Source organism: Scylla paramamosain, chromosome 31 (assembly GCF_035594125.1).
Source record: "Scylla paramamosain isolate STU-SP2022 chromosome 31, ASM3559412v1, whole genome shotgun sequence".
NCBI classification, from domain to species: domain Eukaryota; kingdom Metazoa; phylum Arthropoda; class Malacostraca; order Decapoda; family Portunidae; genus Scylla; species Scylla paramamosain.
Window position 1 is genome coordinate 8,956,317 of NC_087181.1, and position 11,339 is coordinate 8,967,655.

At 40.6% G+C, this 11,339-nt stretch overlaps 1 long non-coding RNA gene across 1 annotated transcript in view; it reads left to right on the forward strand.

The window, feature by feature from the left end:
• Positions 1 to 10,538, forward strand: part of LOC135116304 (uncharacterized) — a 24,885-nt gene extending 14,347 nt beyond the window's left edge. The window contains exon 4 of the long non-coding RNA XR_010276235.1: positions 7,473 to 10,538. This is a non-coding gene — a long non-coding RNA (uncharacterized LOC135116304). The remainder of the gene's footprint in view (positions 1 to 7,472) is intronic.
• The last annotated feature ends 801 nt before the right edge of the window (positions 10,539 to 11,339 follow it).

Here is an 11,339-nt window from a genome sequence, read left to right on the forward strand (position 1 = left end):
TTTTGATTCCACCCTGTCTAGAAGAGCAGTATGAGTGGAACCCCCCCAGACATGTGAAGCATACTCCATACATGGACGGATAAGGCCCTTGTACAGAGTTAGCAGCTGGGGGGGTGAGAAAAACTGGCGAAGACGTCTCAGAACACCTAACTTCATAGAAGCTGTTTTAGCTAGAGATATGTGAAGTTTCCAGTTCAGATTATAAGTAAAGGACAGACCGAGGATGTTCAGTGTAGAAGAGGGGGACAGTTGAGTGCCATTGAAGAAGAGGGGATAGTTGTCTGGAAGGTTCTGACGAGTTGATAGATGGAGGAATTGAGTTTTTGAGGCATTGAACAATACCAAGTTTGCTCTGCCCCAATCAGAAATTTTAGAAAGATCAGAAGTCAGGCGTTCTGTGGCTCTCCTGCGTGATATGTTTACCTCCTGAAGGGTTGGACGTCTATGAAAAGACGTGGAAAAGTGTAGGGTGGTATCATCAGCATAGGAGTGGATAGGACAAGAAGTTCGGTTTAGAAGATCATTAATTAATAATAAGAAGAGAGTGGGTGACAGGACAGAACCCTGAGGAACGCCACTGTTAATAGATTTAGGAGAAGAACAGTGACCGTCTACCACAGCAGCAATAGAACGGTCAGAAAGGAAACTTGAGATGAAGTTACAGAGAGAAGGATAGAAACCGTAGGAGGGTAGTTTGGAAATCAAAGCTTTGTGCCAGACTCTATCAAAGGCTTTTGATATGTCCAGGGCAACAGCAAAAGTTTCACCAAAATCTCTAACAAAATCTCTAAAAGAGGATGACCAAGACTCAGTAAGGAAAGCCAGAAGATCACCAGTAGAGCGGCCTTGACGGAACCCATACTGGCGATCAGATAGAAGGTTGTTAAGTGATAGATGTTTAAGAATCTTCCTGTTGAGGATAGACTCAAAAACTTTAGATAAGCAGGAAATTAAAGCAATAGGACGGTAGTTTGAGGAATTAGAGCAGTCACCCTTTTTAGGAACAGGTTGAATGTAGGCAAACTTCCAGCAAGAAGGAAAGGTAGATGTTGACAGACAGAGCTGAAAGAGTTTGACTAGGCAAGGTTCAAGCACGGAGGCACAGTTTCGGAGAAAAATAGGAGGAACCCCATCAGGTCCATAAGCCTTCCGAGGGTTTAGGCCAGCGAGGGCATGGAAAACATCATTGCGAAGAATTTTAATAGGTAGCATGAAGTAATCAGAGGGTGGAGGAGGGGGAGGAACAAGCCCAGAATCGTCCAAGGTAGAGTTTTTAGCAAAGGTTTGAGCAAAGAGTTCAGCTTTAGAAATAGATGTGATAGCAGTGGTGCCATCTGGTTGAAGTAGAGGAGGGAAAGAAGAAGAAGCAAAGTTATTGGAGATATTTTTGGCTAGATGCCAGAAATCACGAGGGGAGTTAGATCTTGAAAGGTTTTGACATTTTCTGTTAATGAAGGAGTTTTTGGCTAGTTGGAGAACAGACTTGGCATGGTTCCGGGCAGAAATATAAAGTGCATGAGATTCTGGTGATGGAAGGCTTAAATACCTTTTGTGGGCCACCTCTCTATCATGTATAGCACGAGAACAAGCTGTGTTAAACCAAGGTTTAGAAGGTTTAGGACGAGAAAAAGAGTGAGGAATGTACGCCTCCATGCCAGACACTATCACCTCTGTTATGCGCTCAGCACACAAAGACGGGTCTCTGACACGGAAGCAGTAGTCATTCCAAGGAAAATCAGCAAAATACCTCCTCAGGTCCCCCCAATTAGCAGAGGCAAAACGCCAGAGGCACCTTCGCTTAGGGGGATTCTGAGGAGGGATTGGAGTGATAGGACAAGATAAAGATATGAGATTGTGATCGGAGGAGCCCAACGGAGAAGAAAGGGTGACAGCATAAGCAGGATTAGAGGTCAGGAAAAGGTCAAGAATGTTGGGCGTATCTCCAAGACGGTCAGGAATACGAGTAGGGTGTTGCACCAATTGCTCTAGGTCATGGAGGATAGCAAAGTTGTAGGCTAGTTCACCAGGATGGTCAGTGAAGGGAGAGGAAAGCCAAAGCTGGCGGTGAACATTGAAGTCTCCAAGAATGGAGATCTCTGCAAAAGGGAAGAGGGTCAGAATGTGCTCCACTTTGGAAGTTAAGTAGTCAAAGAATTTCTTATAGTCAGAGGAGTTAGGAGAGAGGTATACAGCACAGATAAATTTAGTATGAGAATGACTCTGTAGTCGTAGCCAGATGGTGGAAAACTCGGAAGATTCAAGAGCATGGGCACGAGAGCAAGTTAAGTCAGTGCGCACATAAACGCAGCATCAGCTTTGGATCGAAAATGAGGATAGAGAAAGTAGGAGGGAACAGAAAAGGGGCTACTGTTAGTTGCCTCAGACACCTGAGTTTCAGTGAGGAAAAGAAGATGAGGTTTAGAAGAGGAGAGGTGGTGTTCTATGGAAAACAAGCGTGAGTTAGATTATGAAAATAACAAAGATTAAGTGTGAGAGTGGGTGAGAATGGGGATGGGAGTGAGTACTCATTACACTGAGACTGAGAGTCAGTGTGAGTGAGAGAGAACGGTTCTCATTACATTGGGACTGAGAGTCAGTGTGAGTGAGAGAGAACGCAAGGATGATTACGTGTGAAAGTTAGCGAAAGATTAAACGAGTGAGTAAGAATTATCCTGACTCTTGAGAAGCACTAAATAAAGTGAGACTGGCTGATACTTGAGACAGGAAGGAGTGAGTGGGAGAGAGCGAGGTATCACTCTCTTGTCCTTTTATCTTGGATAGATAAGGGGAGGTGAGGTGACAGAGAGTGAATTTTGAGACGATACTGCATAAATGACTGCGAAATGTAAAAAAAAAAAAACTCATCCACGACGGCGGATATAGAGGTAAAAATAATCCGGAAGCGCATCCGTATTTGCAAAAATTGATAATTTAAGCTCCTCACCTATATCCGCAACCGCATTTTATGAAATAGACATATCCTGCTCCGCCTTCGCCTCCGCGGATCTCTAAAATTTAGTATCCGATATATCACGTGTGTGTGTGTGTGTGTGTGTGTGTCTGTCTGTCTGTGTGTGTGTGTGTGTGTGTGTCTGTGGGGACGAGTGAGGGAGACTGTGAAACAACATTCTCCATGACGAATAACGTTAGTTGGCTGTCTTAAAGGAGGGGGAGAAGTTGTCCCACTTGACAATGAAATTTGGCTGGTGTACAAGAGCATCATTAAGTTGATGGCATAATTTGTAGCACCTCTTATGAACAATTTATTGAAAAGCTTCCAGTAGTTCACAAAAGCTTTATTGGCATCCAGAAAACAGTTAAATGGGTGAACCCCCTGAAAGTGTAATAGCTAACGATATTCTTCAATGTCCACACACATAACTGAGGAAGGGTGAGGAGTGAGTGAAGAATTAGAGGGAGGAAGGAAGTAGTGGGGAATAAAAATTACCTTTTACTGTTCCCTACTCCTTTTTGTTCTTCCTCATCCACCCACTTCCCACTTCTACTCCCCTTGCCTCCTCGTCCCCCGTACTCCCCTTCCTCAGTTACAACTACATTATATATATATATATATATATATATATATATATATATATATATATATATATATATATATATATATATATATATATATATATATATATATATATATATATATATATATATATTCTATTATTTATTATCGTTGTATTGTTATTTTCTCTTCATTTTTCTATCTTTGTTTTCTTCTTTTTCTTTTTCTCCTCTTTGGAACTTCGTGCAGCAGATACGACGCACTTCGCATCACTGTGATGTGTAAAAATGATTCGCATCCACAACCGCAGATATGGAGGTAAAAAGAAATCCGCAAATATTGATATTTTAACATCCGCAATCTTATCTGCAAGCGCGTTTTATGAGAAATTCATATCCGGCTGCGCTTTTGCGTCCGTAGAGGTCCACAATTTATTACCCGATACATCATTACACTGGATACAGCACTGACTGCAGCTCACTCGCCCGCATCTCCATCTTGTCTTCGCCATCTACCCTCACTCCTCTCTCCACATCTCGAAAGAACTGATAATCCGCTGTGCCCTAAAAGCTCAAAAAAAAAAATTGTCTTACGATGGACGAAACTGGTTAAGTTTTCTCTTAGTCATGCATCAGGACGATGGCGAATCATCTCTATCTATCATTTTTTAAGTGTATAGCTGGGCAATAGCTGTCTCGTATCTACATCAAAATAATAATCGAACAAATTTTATGTTAATTTTATATTTCAGTATTATTTTGATATGTGATCGTTATCGAATAATTTATAAACATACCTGGATTTCTGGGGACATGTAGGAGCTATTGTGTCAAACAGAGGTGTTTTGGGTGTTAGTCCTGCACCAGTAACAATAACCCCTACGCTACCAAAAACTAACCATCAGGGTATAGGACGCAGGGTGATGAGAAAAGCAGTTATATAATACTGAAAGTAAACAAATAAAAAATACATTCTCTCTCTCTCTCTATCTCTCTCTCTCTCTCTCTCTCTCTCTCTCTCTCTCTCTCTCTCTCTCTCTCTCTCTCTCTCTCTCTCTCTCTCTCTCTCTCACCCATAAAACGCAACCACTACCACAGATTTATTTTTCAACACACACACACACACACACACACACACACACACACACACACACACACACACACACACACACACACACACACACACACACACACACACACACACACACACACAAACACACACATACACCCTACCTTGTTCCCAGTTGTCAGCAGTGCCGCTAGGGTAGTGTCCACATCCTGCCGACATTCAGACACTGAATTAAAGACATCACACAACACGAACCGACGATATATATATATATATATATATATATATATATATATATATATATATATATATATATATATATATATATATATATATATATATATATATATATATATATATATATATATATGTATTTTTTTTTTTTTTTTTGCACTTTTTCGTTCATCTAAACCAAATTTCTGGAAAGTTATCTTTACCGTTGGTAGAAAAGCGATCCTTCCCTCCTGTTTTCTCCCTCCTTCCTCCATTATCGCTTCATTTTCTTGGAGAGGAAGGAACAGAGGAAGAAACAACGGGAGGAAATGTAAGAAAGGGGGAGAGAGAGAGAGAGAGAGAGAGAGAGAGAGAGAGAGAGAGAGAGAGAGAGAGAGAGAGAGAGAGTATGGAGAGGAGTGAGATAGAGTAACTGCTTTGTGTAAGAAATGGAGGGAAGGGGATGTTAGTGAAGATGAAATGGAAGGAGAAATATCGAAGCATGTAGAGTCCGTAAGATGGAAGGATGAGGTCTCAGGAACATTGGTGTAGGAAAGAATGGTGGGGATGAGGTGGGGAGGTTAGGAGGTAAGATTGGAGGAGAGAATTAAGTGGTGTGGAAATTGAAATAATAGAGATGATGGAGGAGAGGAGGAGGAGAAGGGAAAGAAAAATCACCTATCCTATCCTATCATGCTCTATTATATAGTTTTACCATTCTCTCTCTCTCTCTCTCTCTCTCTCTCTCTCTCTCTCTCTCTCTCTCTCTCTCTCTCTCTCTCTCTCTCTCTCTCTCTCTCTCTACATCTTGTCTGTTTTTTTTTTCATACTTAAAGGAAGTTGAATTTAATTGTGAATCATCAGACACCTTCATTCCATTCATCCTTCTTGACCCACCTTTCACACACAAATATTAATCATGAAACTTAATTTATTAATCCCACTTGTCCCTCGAATAATATACACACAGTCTTGGCGAGTGATAAATGAACGACTAGTTTGGGCCATTCATCAAAAGTAAAGATATTAAGGAGAATGGAAAAGAAGAGAAAGTGAGGGGAGAGTAACGTTACGAAATATGATAAGGCAAAAGAGGTAAAAGACTTAAGCTGAGATATGAATGAAGAGCAGAAATAGGCGAAGGGAAATGAAACAAAGAGAAAGGGACAGAAGAGATTAAGAGAAAGTGTAAAGAAGATGGCAGCCATGAAGGCAATAAGAAAGCAAGACGGAGGGAAAATTAAGGAAGTAAAGTTACAGGAAGTAAAAGACAAGGTTAAAGTAAGGGAACATTATGTGACTCTGGAAATTAAATCTGTGGAGGAAAGGGAAAGTAAAGTAAACTGAAGAAAAAAAATTAGTGATAGAAAATAATTAAAAAGAGCTCAACTGAAAATAGCAGCAATATTCGAAATTTAAAAAAATGGAAACGGCAGTGAGAAAAACGCGTTTTACCTCTCTCTCTCTCTCTCTCTCTCTCTCTCTCTCTCTCTCTCTCTCTCTCTCTCTCTCTCTCTCTCTCTCTCTCTCTCTCTCTCTCATTACGCAAACCATCACCCATCTAAATCTCGGCGCGCCACCACCACTACCACCAAGGCGCGATGCATGCACACGCTGCTGAACACTTCTTCGCTGTGACCCCTTCATGTGGACAATTTTTTTCCTTGCTTTCCGTTCTAGAATTGGGTATCAGTTTATTTGAAAATTTCCTTCGTAAGGACATAAGAGCACAAGAACATAAGAAAAATGCAAAAAAGTCACTTGACCTACAAAAGGCAGCGCCTTGAGGCAGCTCCTAGAATTGGTGTGAATCCGAAAGGAAGATAATGATGATCACGTGCATGTCAAGTGATTTTGATTTAACATGAATGTTTATATTTTTGTGTATCCGTTTTATTATGTCCCCTTTTTCAAGATGTACTTTGATAAGGATATTCGGTAAACTGTATATTGGTATTATTTGTCCAGGTGTCAGATGTTAGAGAGTAATGCGGCACCCATATTATGATGTAGCTTCATTCACACTCACTAGGCAGCATGGAGGAACAAGGTTATCGTCTCTTCGACTCTTTTTTTTTTTTTTAACTGACTGTTTACCGTTTCTCACACTGTCATAATGGTACATCCCTTGCTACCTTCGACTATTATTTCCATAGTAAGCTTCCTTCTGAACTTGGTACCTGCATGTCTCCCCATCCTGCGATCTCACTGTACAAAATTTTGTACTTAACGTATTACCACATTACCTGTGGGAAGGTTTAATGGTTGGTTAGCTGCATGAGATCCACGTATTTTTTTGTTATATTATGATGACAGTTGTCCTTCACAGCCTCCGTCTGTCTCTGAAGGCAGGTTAATATTTCAGAAAGATGATTTTACGTTTGATTTGTTATTCATAGACACCACGGATTGCACTCTTATATCACAATTTACATCATATGCCCCTGCAAGATACGCATAATTCTAGGAAGATTTAAGGATAACTTGTCTGGAAGGTTTCAGTAAATGTCATTTACAACTTTTATCAGATAAGAGCCACTTACGATCCATTAGCTGTTCATACATAGATATTTCCTTCACATGTCTAGATTTAAGAAATAGCTCATATTAATGTTAATCTGTAGTAACATAATTTCTAATAGATTGCCTTACTAACATGTCTCGCTTTCTTCCTCAGACATCTTTGTGACTCCTGTAGGGAGCTTGAGAATGTGGTGAGGAAAACACACAAGTGGTGATAGGGGACAAAAGAGGGCGCGGAGGAAGCTGTAAGGCTGAGACCTGAGGTTGACGTGTGTCTGTGAGTTTTCATGGACATCAGAGTGTATCGTGAAGTCAAGGAGAGGAAGAAATCCCAATTGCTGCGAGTAAGTGTGCAGGTTGTGGCATCTTTCTTGGTGCTGGAAGTTGTTGGCGTGGAGTGTGCTGACCTCATGTGCCACCTAAATCTAGCGGGATTGTATTGGTGAAATTGGCCATACGTTTGACGAAATAATATTGTGCTAGAATTTCTTTACCAAATTTTAAAATACAGAAAAGACTGCAAATAAAAATTACCAAAGAGGTTCTCAAAGTGAACATCAAAATAATCATGAAGAAAGTCTGGAGCCTAAAATTTATACTAAGCCGTAATTATATTTAAGGACCGTGATATTTAGCAATATTTCATGAAAAAAAAAAATGCAGTGATTAACGTGCCAACCTACCACACGTGAGTTGTAGCGCAGCCACCAGGAGAACGATGATACTCGTACTGTGGTGTCGGTAGCAAAATTATCATCACCACCACAAACACCTCATCCACCACAACTGCTGCTGCTGCTGCTGCAGCTGCTGCTGCTGCTGTTGCTGCTGCTGCTGCTGCTGCTGCTGCTGCTGCTGCTGCTGCTACTACTACTACTACTACTACTACTACTACTACTACTACTACTTCTACTGCTTCTGCTGCTGCTATCATTGCTACTAGTAGTAACACCACCATCACGATAATGTTTTGCTGCCTAACTTCTTATGAAACAACGCCGCAACTCCTGTTACTCTCAGCTCTTCAAGGTGGGTAAACCTTCCTGCTATTGTTGTTGCGTCACACCTGTTTGAGTTAAGGAAAATACCGGATACGCTAGCTTTAATTGTTTGTTTTTTGTCACTAATATAAGAACCTTAAGAGGGCGAACGTTCCACCTGGATGTTAGAAGAGAAAGTGTCTCGATTCAGAGATATCTCGGAGGTAAATAAAGAATCACTCGACATGAATATAGAAGAGGATGCCGTCGTCATGTTGTTATCCGCTATCTGGCAAGTGACAGTTAACAGCGTCATTGCACCCCGGACAATTACCTCTCCCTGCCGAACATTACACGGAATAGTAGCGAACCGTTCCAAGTGATGTGCATCTTGAACGCAGGCCAGTGCATTCACACTTGTCCAGACTACCGCATTTAACACAGGTTAAATGCACCCATCTCTTTCCAGCCAGGTACGCTCATTACCGCAGTATTACAGTAGTATATTATTATATTTACAAGTATTTATCTTTAATACTTTATTTTAGAGTTACGGGATGTTTCAGGCCACGTAAAATTCTATAGGCAATTGATTCTTAACACAGCGTGTCATCATAATTTCGACAAAGGCAATGTTTAGAAAGATCTTCCCCAGTTAAATTCTAAATCTGTTGTCAATTATAATCGTTGAAACACCGACACGTTTCACAAACCCTTACCAACACGGTACGTGTTGAAAATTTAGATTTTCATCTCCCGTTCATTGAGGCTCTCGTGGAAGGAAAAATACATCTCTATTCTGTTCTTAGAATGGGAAACAGACTTGTGTGTGGAACCATCCTGTTTTGATTCGGATCCTGTTATCAAGTCTGGCAAGATTGATGTATCAGAGTATATTCCTGATCATTACTAAAGGCATATTGAATTACACACACACACACACACACACACACGAGAGAGTCACCATGACACTTTCTCAACAAATACTCACGTTATTGTGATCAGTTTTTATCTATGATACGCGTCAAGAAAAATAACTAGATCAACCTGCGCGCAATAGCACCCACACACACACACACACACACACACACACACACACACACACACACACACACACACACACACACACTTCTTACCCTTTTGTCAGCAGGGTCATTTGAGCAGTGTCCATATCCTGCCGACATTCAAATACTGAAGTAAATAAACACACAACACAATCCTACGCTGCGGCATTTTCTAGCACTTTTCCCTTCGCCAGAACCAAGTATCTGGAAAGTCAAGTTTACCTTTACCAGACGACCGACCCTTCCCTCCTGCTTCCTCCCTCCTTCCCCATTATCGCTTCATTACTTAGAGAGGAAGGGATAGAGAGAGAGACAGCGAGAGGAAATGTAAGGAAGAAGAAAATGAAAAGAAAAAAAAAATGCTGGAGGGGAGTGGGAACAAAATAGCTGAAGAAACGAAGGGAAAGGTAAGGTGTTGGAGATGAAATGAAAGAGAAATAAGGAAGCAAGTGAAGTTCGTAAGATGAGAGGACGCACAGACCTTCACACGCATGACAGTAAAATTAAATGCATACTCTTGCGACAAAGAAGAATATAAAAAAGAAAAATGCATTTGGTTTAATTATGAGAAGGGATTGTGAATTGTATTCACCGTGAATGTGTGTGTGTGTGTGTATGTGTGTGTGTGTGTGTGTGTGTGTGTGTGTGTGTGTGTGTGTGTGTGTGTGTGTGTGTGTGTGTGTGTGTGTGTGTGTGTGTCAGAATTCACATATACAAACAAACAAACAAACAAACAAACACAGAGACGCAAGCAGAAAAGAGTAACGGCCATGGAAAAATAATCCCCAGAGAGAAGAACTGTCATATTACCGTAAATATTTTCATTATCTTAGCACGTGTCGTACTCCTTTTCCCTAATCTTTCCAAGGACTCAATCATACGCAAGAGTAGTATTCTCTTTTCCATTTAAAATTCAGAAAACACAAAACAAATAATTGTATAACCTGTTGTACTACAGAGATTGAAATTGTCCTGCACTGTGTATTCTTCATTTGAGTAGAATAGCACAATTGCACAATAGTTACAATTGCGCGAAGAAGAAAAGTCGTATTGTATAAACGTTTCAGAGCAAAACAGTATCCAATAACTACCTCCAGCTGTCACATTCATATATTGCTCTTTGCCGAGCTGTTAATATAAGACGGTTTATCAATTCATCTGTTATCTTATATTTGATTCATAGACATGAAATTTATTGGATTTGATGACATCACTGCTTAAGACTAGTATGTTTTCTTCTTAGATCCAACCTCAATTTCTTTTCAAATACACTTATTTTCATTTTTACTCTTTCTAAAGACGAATCCATTTGACGTTTCCACTTTTTTTTTCTTTTTAATATGAAACTTCTTTCGTTACTACCTCGTGTGTTTCATTTGCTATACTGGATCCCCGCAGGAATTCAATGTCATCTCTTCCTAGAAGCCTAGCAATATATAGCTTCAAAATGTCATAGTTGGTATGTGTGTGTGTGTGTGTGTGTGTGTGTGTGTGTGTGTGTATTAGCCGTTGCTATCATGAGCTGGAAATTGTGTTTTTTTAAATGGAGGAGGCAGTAGACACCTGCCGAAACGATAATTACTCCCAGTGAGGTCTAAAACACTGTTCAGGGGGTGCTGTGAACTTATCATTAAACCCAGCTGTGACCTCACTGAACGTTTCCCTTTGTGTCTCACAACACAAGGGGGCAGTCACAGCCTGCCCTCTAAAGACAACTCTCTTCCTCCACACAAAACTACAAGCACCTAATAACACACACACCCTTCACTCAAAAATTTTAAAATCATCATGGCGACTCCTACACCAGCCTCGGAGTCCCCATCTGGGGAGGGGACCATAAATGTCCCCAGGTCGGACTGCCTTTCTGTCGACGATCCTAAGTGTCTTGACACCCCCCTCAACTTTTTCTTCATTAACTTCTGCAACATTCGCGGTATAAGATCTAATTTTCAATCTGTAGAACACCACCTCTCCTCT